The sequence below is a fragment of the Phacochoerus africanus genome, chromosome 8 (assembly GCF_016906955.1).
Source record: "Phacochoerus africanus isolate WHEZ1 chromosome 8, ROS_Pafr_v1, whole genome shotgun sequence".
In the NCBI taxonomy this organism is placed as follows: Eukaryota; Metazoa; Chordata; class Mammalia; order Artiodactyla; family Suidae; genus Phacochoerus; species Phacochoerus africanus.
This window is the reverse complement of record NC_062551.1, coordinates 50,791,470-50,801,216: the sequence shown is the minus strand read 5'-3', so window position 1 is coordinate 50,801,216 and position 9,747 is coordinate 50,791,470. Positions and strand designations below refer to the sequence as shown.

The 9,747-nt window shown below is 41.8% G+C and overlaps 1 long non-coding RNA gene and 1 other non-coding gene across 2 annotated transcripts; one reads left to right on the top strand and one right to left on the bottom strand.

Annotated features, from left to right (window-relative positions):
* Positions 1-649: 649 nt before the first annotated feature.
* On the bottom strand, positions 650-4,018 carry LOC125132119 (uncharacterized). The gene is made up of 2 exons (XR_007136135.1): positions 3,668-4,018; positions 650-970 (listed from the first exon to the last, which is right to left on the bottom strand). It is a non-coding gene; the product is annotated as an uncharacterized LOC125132119 (long non-coding RNA).
* Positions 1,053-1,159, top strand: LOC125134850 (U6 spliceosomal RNA). Its single transcript, XR_007136837.1, has one exon. It is a non-coding gene; the product is annotated as a U6 spliceosomal RNA (small nuclear RNA).
* Positions 4,019-9,747: the final 5,729 nt, after the last annotated feature.

Genomic DNA, 9,747 nt, shown 5'->3' with positions numbered 1-9,747 from the left:
AAAAAAAAAAAGGACTGTAAGAAACCCTACCAGGAAAAAAAAGGGGGGGGGGTGGATAAGAGCCTTGATAATGCAGTTTTAGATACTTTTTATATACAAAAAGAATGGGAGACAAAAAAAAAAAAATTAGGAGTTCCCATCGTGGCTCAGTGGTTAAGGAATCCAACTAGGAACCATGAAGTTTCAGGTTCAATCCCTGGCCTTGCTCAATGCATTAAGGATCCAGCGTTGCCGTGAGCCGTGGAGTAGGGCGCAGACGAGGCTCCGATCCCGCGTTGCTGTGGGTCTGATGTGGGCCAGTGGCTACAGCTCCGATTGGACCACTAGCCTGGGAACCTACATATGCCGTGGGAGCGGCCCCAGAAAAGTCAAAAAGACAAAAAAAAAAAAAAAAAGAATGGAGTTCCTGTCGTGGCTCAGCAGTAAGGAACCTGACTAGTATCCATTTTGACCATCTCTAATTTATGTGTCCTGTGTTTATCCTTTGAGAAGAATATTTGCTAACTTGTTATGGGTGGTCATTCTTATTTAGAATATTTTAATGATCTAAAATATTATCAATAATTGTATATCAACTTTTGAATGCTATGAAAAAATTGGTCAATTTTGCAACCCGATGAAAGTGAGATAAAAGGATCACTAAAGGTTCTATTGTTCCCCTTTATTGTTTCCTTAAATCCATTTCAGGAATTCTGAATAAAATCTAACTGAACTGCAGGCCCCTGTTTCAGGATGTTGAGTGGCTACACCAGCCACAAACACTGAAGAACTTCATCTGCCAGTCTCCCACTGGTTGCACACTCTAAAGAACGCGACATTCTCCCTCAACAAAGGAGCACATTAGCTAAAGAAGAGACACATCAGAAACGAAGATACAGAAGACTTTCAAGTCAAGTTCCAAATAAACCAAATCCAGGAGTTCTCTGGTGTTGTCACTGCTGTGGTGTGGGTTTGATCCCTGGCCCAGAAACTTCGGTGTGCCATTAGCGTAGCCAAAAAAAAGAAAAGAAAGAAAAAGAAAAAATAAATAAATTCATAATTATTGCTCTCCAGTGCTCACTTTCAAAGCACATATACTAAAATTGGAACAATACAGAGAATATTAGCATGGCCCCTGCGCAAGGATGACACAAAAATTTGTGAAGTGTTCCATACTTTTATAACATGAGCAGGAATTGAGCCTTTATATTTTAAGCCACCAAATAAATAATTATTGCTCTCCAGATCTCACTGTTTCTATGTCCCTTAGCTTTCTTCTATACATACTTGATCTTCTTGGTTGCCACCAATGAAAACCCTGAAGTTATTAACAGTTGCTTTCTTTTGCTCTCCACATATCAATTTACGCTAATGGATTTTAAATTCTGGTGACTCCATGACTGGGGATGTTTTCAGTTTAAACTATTTTAGTAGTTTTTGTTGTGGCTCATGGGTAATGAGCCCGATTAGTATGAATGAGGAAGAGGGTTTGATCCCTGGCTGCACTCAGTTAAGGATCTGGCCTTGCCTCAAGCTGTGGTGTAGGTCACAGATGTGACTTGGATCTTGCCTTGCTGTGGCTGGGGCGTAGGCTGGCAGCTACAGCTCCGATTCCACCCCTAGCCTGGGAACTTCTATATGCCGCAGGTGTGGCCCTAAAAAAAAAACAAGACAAAACAAACGATTTTAGCTCCTCCTCCTCCCAATCTCCCCCAAAGCATTTTGTGTGAGAAGGGGAATGGATACAAGATGGGCAAAACATTCACGAGGGTTGCAGATGACTGATGAAGGTGGGGGGAAGGCTTTATTATGCTATTTTCTCTGTGTATATTTGGGCCTTTACTTAATAAAAATTTAAGGGAGAAATACCATGTATAATACAGCTCCGATGCAAATGCATTAAAACCATTAACAGTGGTTATCTCTAAATCCTGATATTATGGTAATTTTGATTATTACTTATTTTGCCACTCTGGCAGCATGCAGAAGTTCCCAGTCCAGTGATCAAACACATGCCACAGCATAACCAGAGCCACAGCAGTGACAACGCCAGATCCTTAACCCACTGAGCCCCCAGAGGACTCCAATTCTTTCTCTCTTATATTTATATATTTCCTAATCTCTCTATATGGGCATACAGTCCTATAATGAGCATATAAACTACAAAGCCCCAAACCACCTCACAAACCTAATAGCAAACAGACTTCCTTAAACTATACACAAGACTATTTCCTACAATTAAAAAAAAAAAAGGTACAGCATAGAGATTAAAAACACAAACTTGGAGTTCCCTGTTGTGGTGCAGTGGAAACAAATCTGACTAGGAACCATGAGGTTTTCAGGTTCGATCTCTGGCCTCGCTCAGTGGGTTAAGGATCTGGCGTTGCCATGAGCTGTGGTGTAGGTCACAGACACAGCTCATATCTGGCATTGCTGTGGCTCTGGCATAGGCCAGAAGCAACAGCTCTGATTAGACCCCTGGCCTGGGAAACTCCATATGCCGTGGGTGCGGCCCTAAAAAGACAAAAGACAAAAAAACAAAATAAAACAAAACAAATACACCCACAAACGTGAGGCTGCAACTCCTTGGTAGTTGTGCCTCTAACTAGCTGTTAAGTCTTGGGCAAATCAGATAAACTCATTAAGAGCAAATTAAAAAAAAAAAAAAAAAGGATTTCCCTTGAACAAAGTTCTGTTTTTCCTGTCCTTTTTCTTAGAGCAATTCTATAAGAAACCCAATGGTTGGGTCGCCTTTCTCTAACCTCTTGATATGCATGTCAGAAGCTAAGTAAGGCTCTTACCAAGTTTACAACCTAGGAGTGCTTCAAAAGTTCTGAGGTTTGTTCCTTTTGAATGTAAGGGAGTTTAAAGGAGGTGTCTTTCTGAGCTGTAAATCTGCTAGCAGAGGAGATCAGATAAATTTCATTATTCCTTCGGAGAAAATCAATTAACGACTAGGTTTTCAAGCAAATTTAGGAATGAACTCACCAGAGAATTGTAACAAATGAGGCAGTCATGTCCTCTTACAGGAGGACAAGATATCATTTAATCTTGAGAATGTTATGTACTGAGTGGTAAAAAAACAGAATAGTATAAAAAGCTCATCATTGTTTGACTGTATAAATAGGGTTAAATTTCTTATTTTGTAATCTCTTTCCACAAATTATCTACAATACTGTACTCTGGAAATGCTTATTCAGTAATAGGACTGCTTTCTTTCCTACTTTGTGTAGAGAGGACTTTCTGCGTTGGTAGGATGTTTTATTTCTCCAACAATACCTCTGATTTCTTAACTGCTAAAAAAAAAAAAATATTATTTTTTTAAAGAAGAAGAAAAAGAGAGCTCCCTCTATAGCGCAACGGGATCGGCAGCGTCTTGGGATCCCCTGGGACGCGGGTTTGATCCCCCGCGCAGCACTTAGGGATCCGGCGTTGCCGCAGCTTCGGCTTAGGTCGCGTCTGTAGCTCCGATGTGATCCCTGACCCTAGAGCTCCTTATGCCACAGGGCGGCCAAAATGGCCAAAAAGAAAGAAAGGAAAAAAAAAAAAAGGAAAAGGAGCCTACCTCATAAGGCTGTAGCGGTCATCTAATGCGTTGATTTGTATAAAACGATAAAGAACTACCATTAAATGACACCACTTTTATAGAGATGAGGGTAGTGAAGCCAAGAGACACTAAGTAACTCACATTACGTTATACTCCGCTAGGAGGTGGCAGAAGAGGCTGGTAGGTGAGGGAAGGCGGCTGGAGCGCCGGGAAACTTTCAAACTAGGCGACACTCGACCCGGGCACCAAGTGCTCCGAGCGAGAGGTTCAGCGGAAGAGAACGCAAACTTTCGCAACCCCATGTTCTGCAACAATCCAAGGCTTCTCTTCTTTCTCTTCCCGATGGCGAGGGCCAGGGCCTCGCTGGCTCCCCGCCCAGACTTGGGTAGTTCCGAGCCTGGAGGGGGTCCCGGGGATCGACAACACATTTACCCGAAAGGAAGATCCTGGCTCTCCTACAACGGAAGCACCTCCTTTTGACTAGAGGGAGCCTGTGGGCACCTTCCCAGAATTCCCTAGTACGGAGATCCGGAAGCGGAAGTGCCTTGGGCTGTAACTACCCCAGACTACATTTCCCAGAATGCCCGAGAGAAACGACCGCCACAACCCCGCCCTCTGAAGCGGAACTACGTCTGAGTACGGTGAGTTTCTGGGTACAGATTCCTAGAATGCCAGCGCTAAAGACGGCCAAGTAGTACTTTTTGGAGCTGCTGGTGTCTTCCTTGTTGGCTCCTCCCATTCTTCTATTGAAAGTGGAGTAGCACTTTATCTACATTCAAGGGGTTTGAGAGGAGGTCGGGGTAGGAAGGAGTCCGTGGCAAGATCACAAAGAGCTGCCTTATAAAAGATAAAACGGTAGTGGATCGTCTTTGGTAGAGACTGAAGCTGAAGTCCAGACTATCTAGTGCTTGAAATTGGATGAGTGAAACTTTTTTGTTTGTTTTTTTAAGGGCCACTCCCGCAGCATATGGAAGTTCCCATGCTAGGAGTGGAATCTGAGCTGCAGCTGCGGGCATACACCACAGCCACAGCAGTGCTGGATCCAAGCCACGTTTTCAACCTACACCGCAGCTCATGGCAATGCTGGATCCTTAAGCCAATGAGCCACAAAGGCAACTCCTCGAATGAAACTTTTTTGTTAGCGTCTTCAAGCATCTAATAAAACAGAACAAAACAGAATGTAAATCCTCTCTAGAGAAGGGAGCATCATCCTAGTTTCAAATTATTTCTGATTTTAAAATATTATTATTAAGTAGTCCTTGAAGAAAAAAGCATTAAGATCTACAAAGAAACGCTTCCTAAATTTCAAATTTCAAGAATAACAACTTCACATAATATAAAGCAAACTTGAAAAAGCAAAATTGGCAGAACCACAAGGAGAAAAACAATTCACCATCAAAATGGGAATTTTTAACGCATACTTAGGAAGAAATTCTAAAAGCATATACTAAAATTTCAATTTCATGAAATTGAAAGCCTCCATCTCAGGAATTTTGTTTTGTTTTGGCCACACCTGTGGAATATGGAAATTCCTAGGCCAGGGATCAAATCTGAGCTCCAGCTGTGACCTACTACCACAGGTGCTACAATGCCAGATCCTTAATCTGTTGCACCACATCAGGAACTCCTCAGGAATTTAATAAATAACAAAAAATACAGTAAGTAAATGGAAGAAAATGATAGATTCATAAAATAGAAAATGAACAGGGAGTTCCTGTTGTGGTGTGGTGGAAACAAATCCGACCAGCATCCATGAGGATGTGGGTTAAATCCCTGGCCTTACTCAGTGGGTCGGTGATCCAGTGTTGGCAATGAGTTGTGGTGTAAGTTGCAGATGCAGCTCGGATCCTGAATTGCTGTGGCTGTGGTGTAGGCCGGCAGCTATAGCTCCAGTTTGACCCCTAGCGTGGGAACTTGCACATCCCACAGGTGCAGCCCTAAAAAGAAAGAAAAGAAAAGATAGTGCTTTTGGTTTTCTATTTTGGTACTTACAAGGCAGTTGTTGTGTTCAATTGTCCTTTCTTATCAAAATAGCCCTTTCACCATAAGGAATTTTGCTAGTTGTTGGTTATTTCTACTGCAACTTTGCATTCTGGAACTTGGGAAATAACCATAGGATTAGTTCAGGGATCCATTCAGACCACCTCATTTGGACAACCATCATTTGTCATTTAAAAGCCCTCTACTCACTGGTGGACCACATGCCATTTGGGGTGTCCAGGAGTTAAGGTCAGTTCTAATGTCTAGTGAGTCCTCCATATTCTGGTTATTCCCACTTACCTAATGCACAACTTCTATGAAATATGGCTGGAAGTCACTTTGAACAAGTCTAGGATGATTAATGGTTTACAGGTTTTTTGTTTTTGTTGTCTTTTTGCCTTTTCTAGGGCCGCTCCCGTGGCATATGGAGATTCCCAGGCTAGGGGTCTAATCAGAGCCATAGCCACTGGCCTGCACCAGAGCCATAGCAACGTGAGACCCAAGTGCTGGGGTTGTGGGATGGAAATCCTATAAAATTGGATTATGATGGTCGTTGTACAAGTATAAATGTAATAAATTCATTGAGTAATAAAAAAATAAGCAGAGGCAAAAATTCCTGTGTATGAAAGCATTCTAATAATCCCTTTGGTTTTGCTGTTCATTATGAAAAACACACTCATTTATCTCTGCCCACAAAGTGCCTCCAGTTGACCAATGATGCCCCAGGATACTATCTTCCTTAATGAATTTAGGGAACATATTTTGATGTCATAATTTCTCTCTCTTACTCCCGGTCTGCAGAGAAGTCACTACAAACCTCCCCAAGAGAGCTTCCTTGACTGCCCGCTTGCATCTCTCACAAGCATCCTATCTTAATAAATCTATTTTTGGCCAAAATAACAACATAACAAAAAACCTCCCCAAGACTGTTTTCCACTCTGCCAGTGCTCTGTTCACCAATGCGTTTCTTTTTTTCCAAGCCCATGTTTTCTTCTTAAAAGTTATAGTTGATTTACAATGTTGTGCCAATTTCTGCTGTACAGACCAATTTCTTTGGCCAAGGAAGTGTCCTCTGAGCCCTCCTAGGACACAGAGTGGGACACAGCTCTTACCTGGTAAATCACTCCAGCAGTGTGGCATTCCTATGTCCTTGTATACTTTCTTCTACAGCAGTGGTTCTCAGGGAGAAATTCTCCCCCAACCCCCATCTCAAGAAAGATGTGGCAGTCAGTATCTTGAGATATTTTTTATTATTACAACTAGGGTAACAGGGAAGAAAATATGCTACTGGCATCTAGAGGGTAGAGACCAGAGATGCTGCTAAACATCCTACAATGCAAAGGACCTCTTCCACCAACAAAAAGCTATCCAGTCCAAAACGTCAGTTGTGCCAAAGTTGAGAAACTCTGCTACAACATACTTAGAAAGTTCTGGTATTTTTTTCCTTTAGCATAAGCTATCTTTGGGTTCAGACTTCAGTTATTTGACGGAAAACTGCTGAAGGCATTCTCGTGTCCTCAAGCTAACATGCAGTCTGGAATAGGTGGGCACCCATACAAACAAGCTCAGCCTAATCCAACACTACATTATTCCACCTGACTCAATACCCATAAAATCCACAATCATATAATCTCTCAGATTCCTATTGATATAAATTAGAAAAGTACTTATTTTGGCAGGTATAGTGTCTCCTCATGGTCACACTTTTATATCTTGTATGTCCCCATCCCTTCCCTGCTACTCTCCCCATGGCCTGCAAGGACTCTAGTCTGAGTCATAGATCTAGAAAAATAAGAGGTGGTGGAGGCAAGTCTTGGGCTTCTAGATCCCTGCAAGGAAAGTATCTCAGAGAGGAAGACTTTCTTCTAATAGCAAAGGAGGCTCAAGTACATTTAGAGGTCAGAGACCTCCGTTATGTTAGAATTTGCCCATATGTTCCTACCTCAATTTTTCAGGATTTCATTCCTTCCCATTTATGTCCTATGACATAAGAGAATCTACAAGACTATGAGTCAAGACCATTCAGCTACTGACTGAATTTGACTTAGCATCCTCTTTATAAAGAAAAGCTGATTATATATAACAAGTCCCCCAAAGTGTGACAATGTAGTCAAGGTCAAAGCTAAGACAGAAAATTCCCTAGAGGTCAAAAACAGATTTTGAGCCTATGGTATCAAGAGGGAAGGCCCTACAAAAGCCAATGGAATGGGACACACAGCTAAAGGTTTAGTCTTTAGTGTAGATGGGAGTCGAGATCAGAGGAGCCATGCACATTGGGAGGGAGTAGTGAACTACTCAACAGCAGAGATGAAAGAGCAGCTCTTTCATTGGCTGTGAAGAACCTAGTTTCCGCCTTCTTTGAATCAACCTAAAGAAGAGAGGCAGATAGGAGAATCAAAAAGAATATCTGTCTAGAATCATCACTGAATCAAGTCTAAGTTCTGGTCTACTTGTGGTCTTTCAGTTACAGAGACAAATCTTTTGGGCTTAACACAGGGGTCAATAGACTTTTTCTGTAAAGGGCCAGAAATATTTTAAGTTTTGTAGGCCTCAGTGCTTGTCACAATCACTAAACTCTGCCATCCCAATAGGAAAACAGCCAACAATGATACATCAACAAATGGGCAGATAGAAAGCTTTTATGTTCCAACAAAGCTTTAAAGGCAGTACGCCAGACTTGGCCTTTTGGTAAACTAAGAATTACCTTGAGAGCTGGTGGGCTATGCTGCTATCTACTAAATGAAAACAAAGGATGAAAGACCTAGGATTTGTGGCATCTAATGCAATCTGAGGTAGCAGGGACTTAACATACATAGCAAGTGAAGATGTGCTCTAGAATATCAATCTTGGAAACCCACCTCTCACATTATATGTATCTTTTGCTAAGTAAAACCCATTAAGTAACCAAATAGGTGTTAAACACCCGTGAAATGACTAAGTAGTAGGACATGGCACTCAAACCTGTAATTAACAGCTTGTTCCCATTATGCAAGTTTCCTTCCCTGTACACATCCTTCCCTTAGGAAATCTTTGATAAATTTTACCTCCAAAACTTATGTATTTCCACTCTCTTTTCCTCAGGATTTGCCCAATCACTATTATTTTGTAAAAACTTTTTTTTTTGTCTTTTGGGTAAAAAGCCTTTTTTTTTGGGGGGGGGGGGGGGCTGTACCTGAAGCATGTGGAAATTTCTGGGCCAGGAATTGAACCCATGCCATGGCAGTGACCCAAGCCACTGCAGTGACAATTTGCGATCCTTCATCTGGTGTGCCACAAGAAAACTCCAACAATCTTTTTGTAAATTCCATTTCCCCCACTGCCCAAGTTTCTCTGTGTCATAGTATCTGCAATGACCCAGGTACTTCCCCAATCAGACCAAGCACTTGAAAGGACAAGCCCAGCAGTTCCCATCGTGGCACAGTGGTTAACGAATCCAACTAGGCACAATGAGGTTTCGGGTTCGGTCCCTGCCCTTGCTCAGTGGGTTAACGATCCGGCATTGCCGTGAGCTGTGGTGTAGGTTGCAGACGCGGCTCGGATCCCGCGTTGCTGTGGCTCTGGCGTAGGCCGGTGGCTACAGCTCCGATTCAACCCTTAGCCTGGGAACTTCCATATGCCACGGGAGCGGCCCAAGAAATAGCAACAACAACAACAAAAAGACAAAAGACAAAAAAAAAAAAAAAAAAGGACAAGCCCATACCTTGGGCTACCCATCCACTCACCCAGTAAGAAAGTCTGACAAGAACTAAGATGTATAAATTTCTACTGTTGGAATTAAAATACTACCTTCTGGGCCACATGAATTTATGCCTAAACTTCAAATCCATTAAATAGAACTACACTCACTAACACTCTGTATCTTTGAATGACCATATAAATTTTTCCTTTTTATAATTTATTTCCAGAGTTCTATTCCTTAATTTTGGCTCTATATAGCACATAATGATAGGATTTCTTAGTTGAGGGATTAGTGCGTTCTTACTAATTTTTGACATTATATTTTACATAATTTTACTATGTTACTATAAAAATAACATTTAAAATAAAGAAGTTAAATGTGGAAAATATCCCTGAAAATCTTGCTTGCCACAGCTGACCTAAGGGTGAATATTCCCATACAGGTAATAGGACACATTCTCCCTCCCTCTTCCTCTCTCTCTCTCACACACACAGTTTGACTAGGGTATGTGATGTCCCCAAACTACATTCAACTGTTACATGCTTCTGTCCTAGGGCTTAGC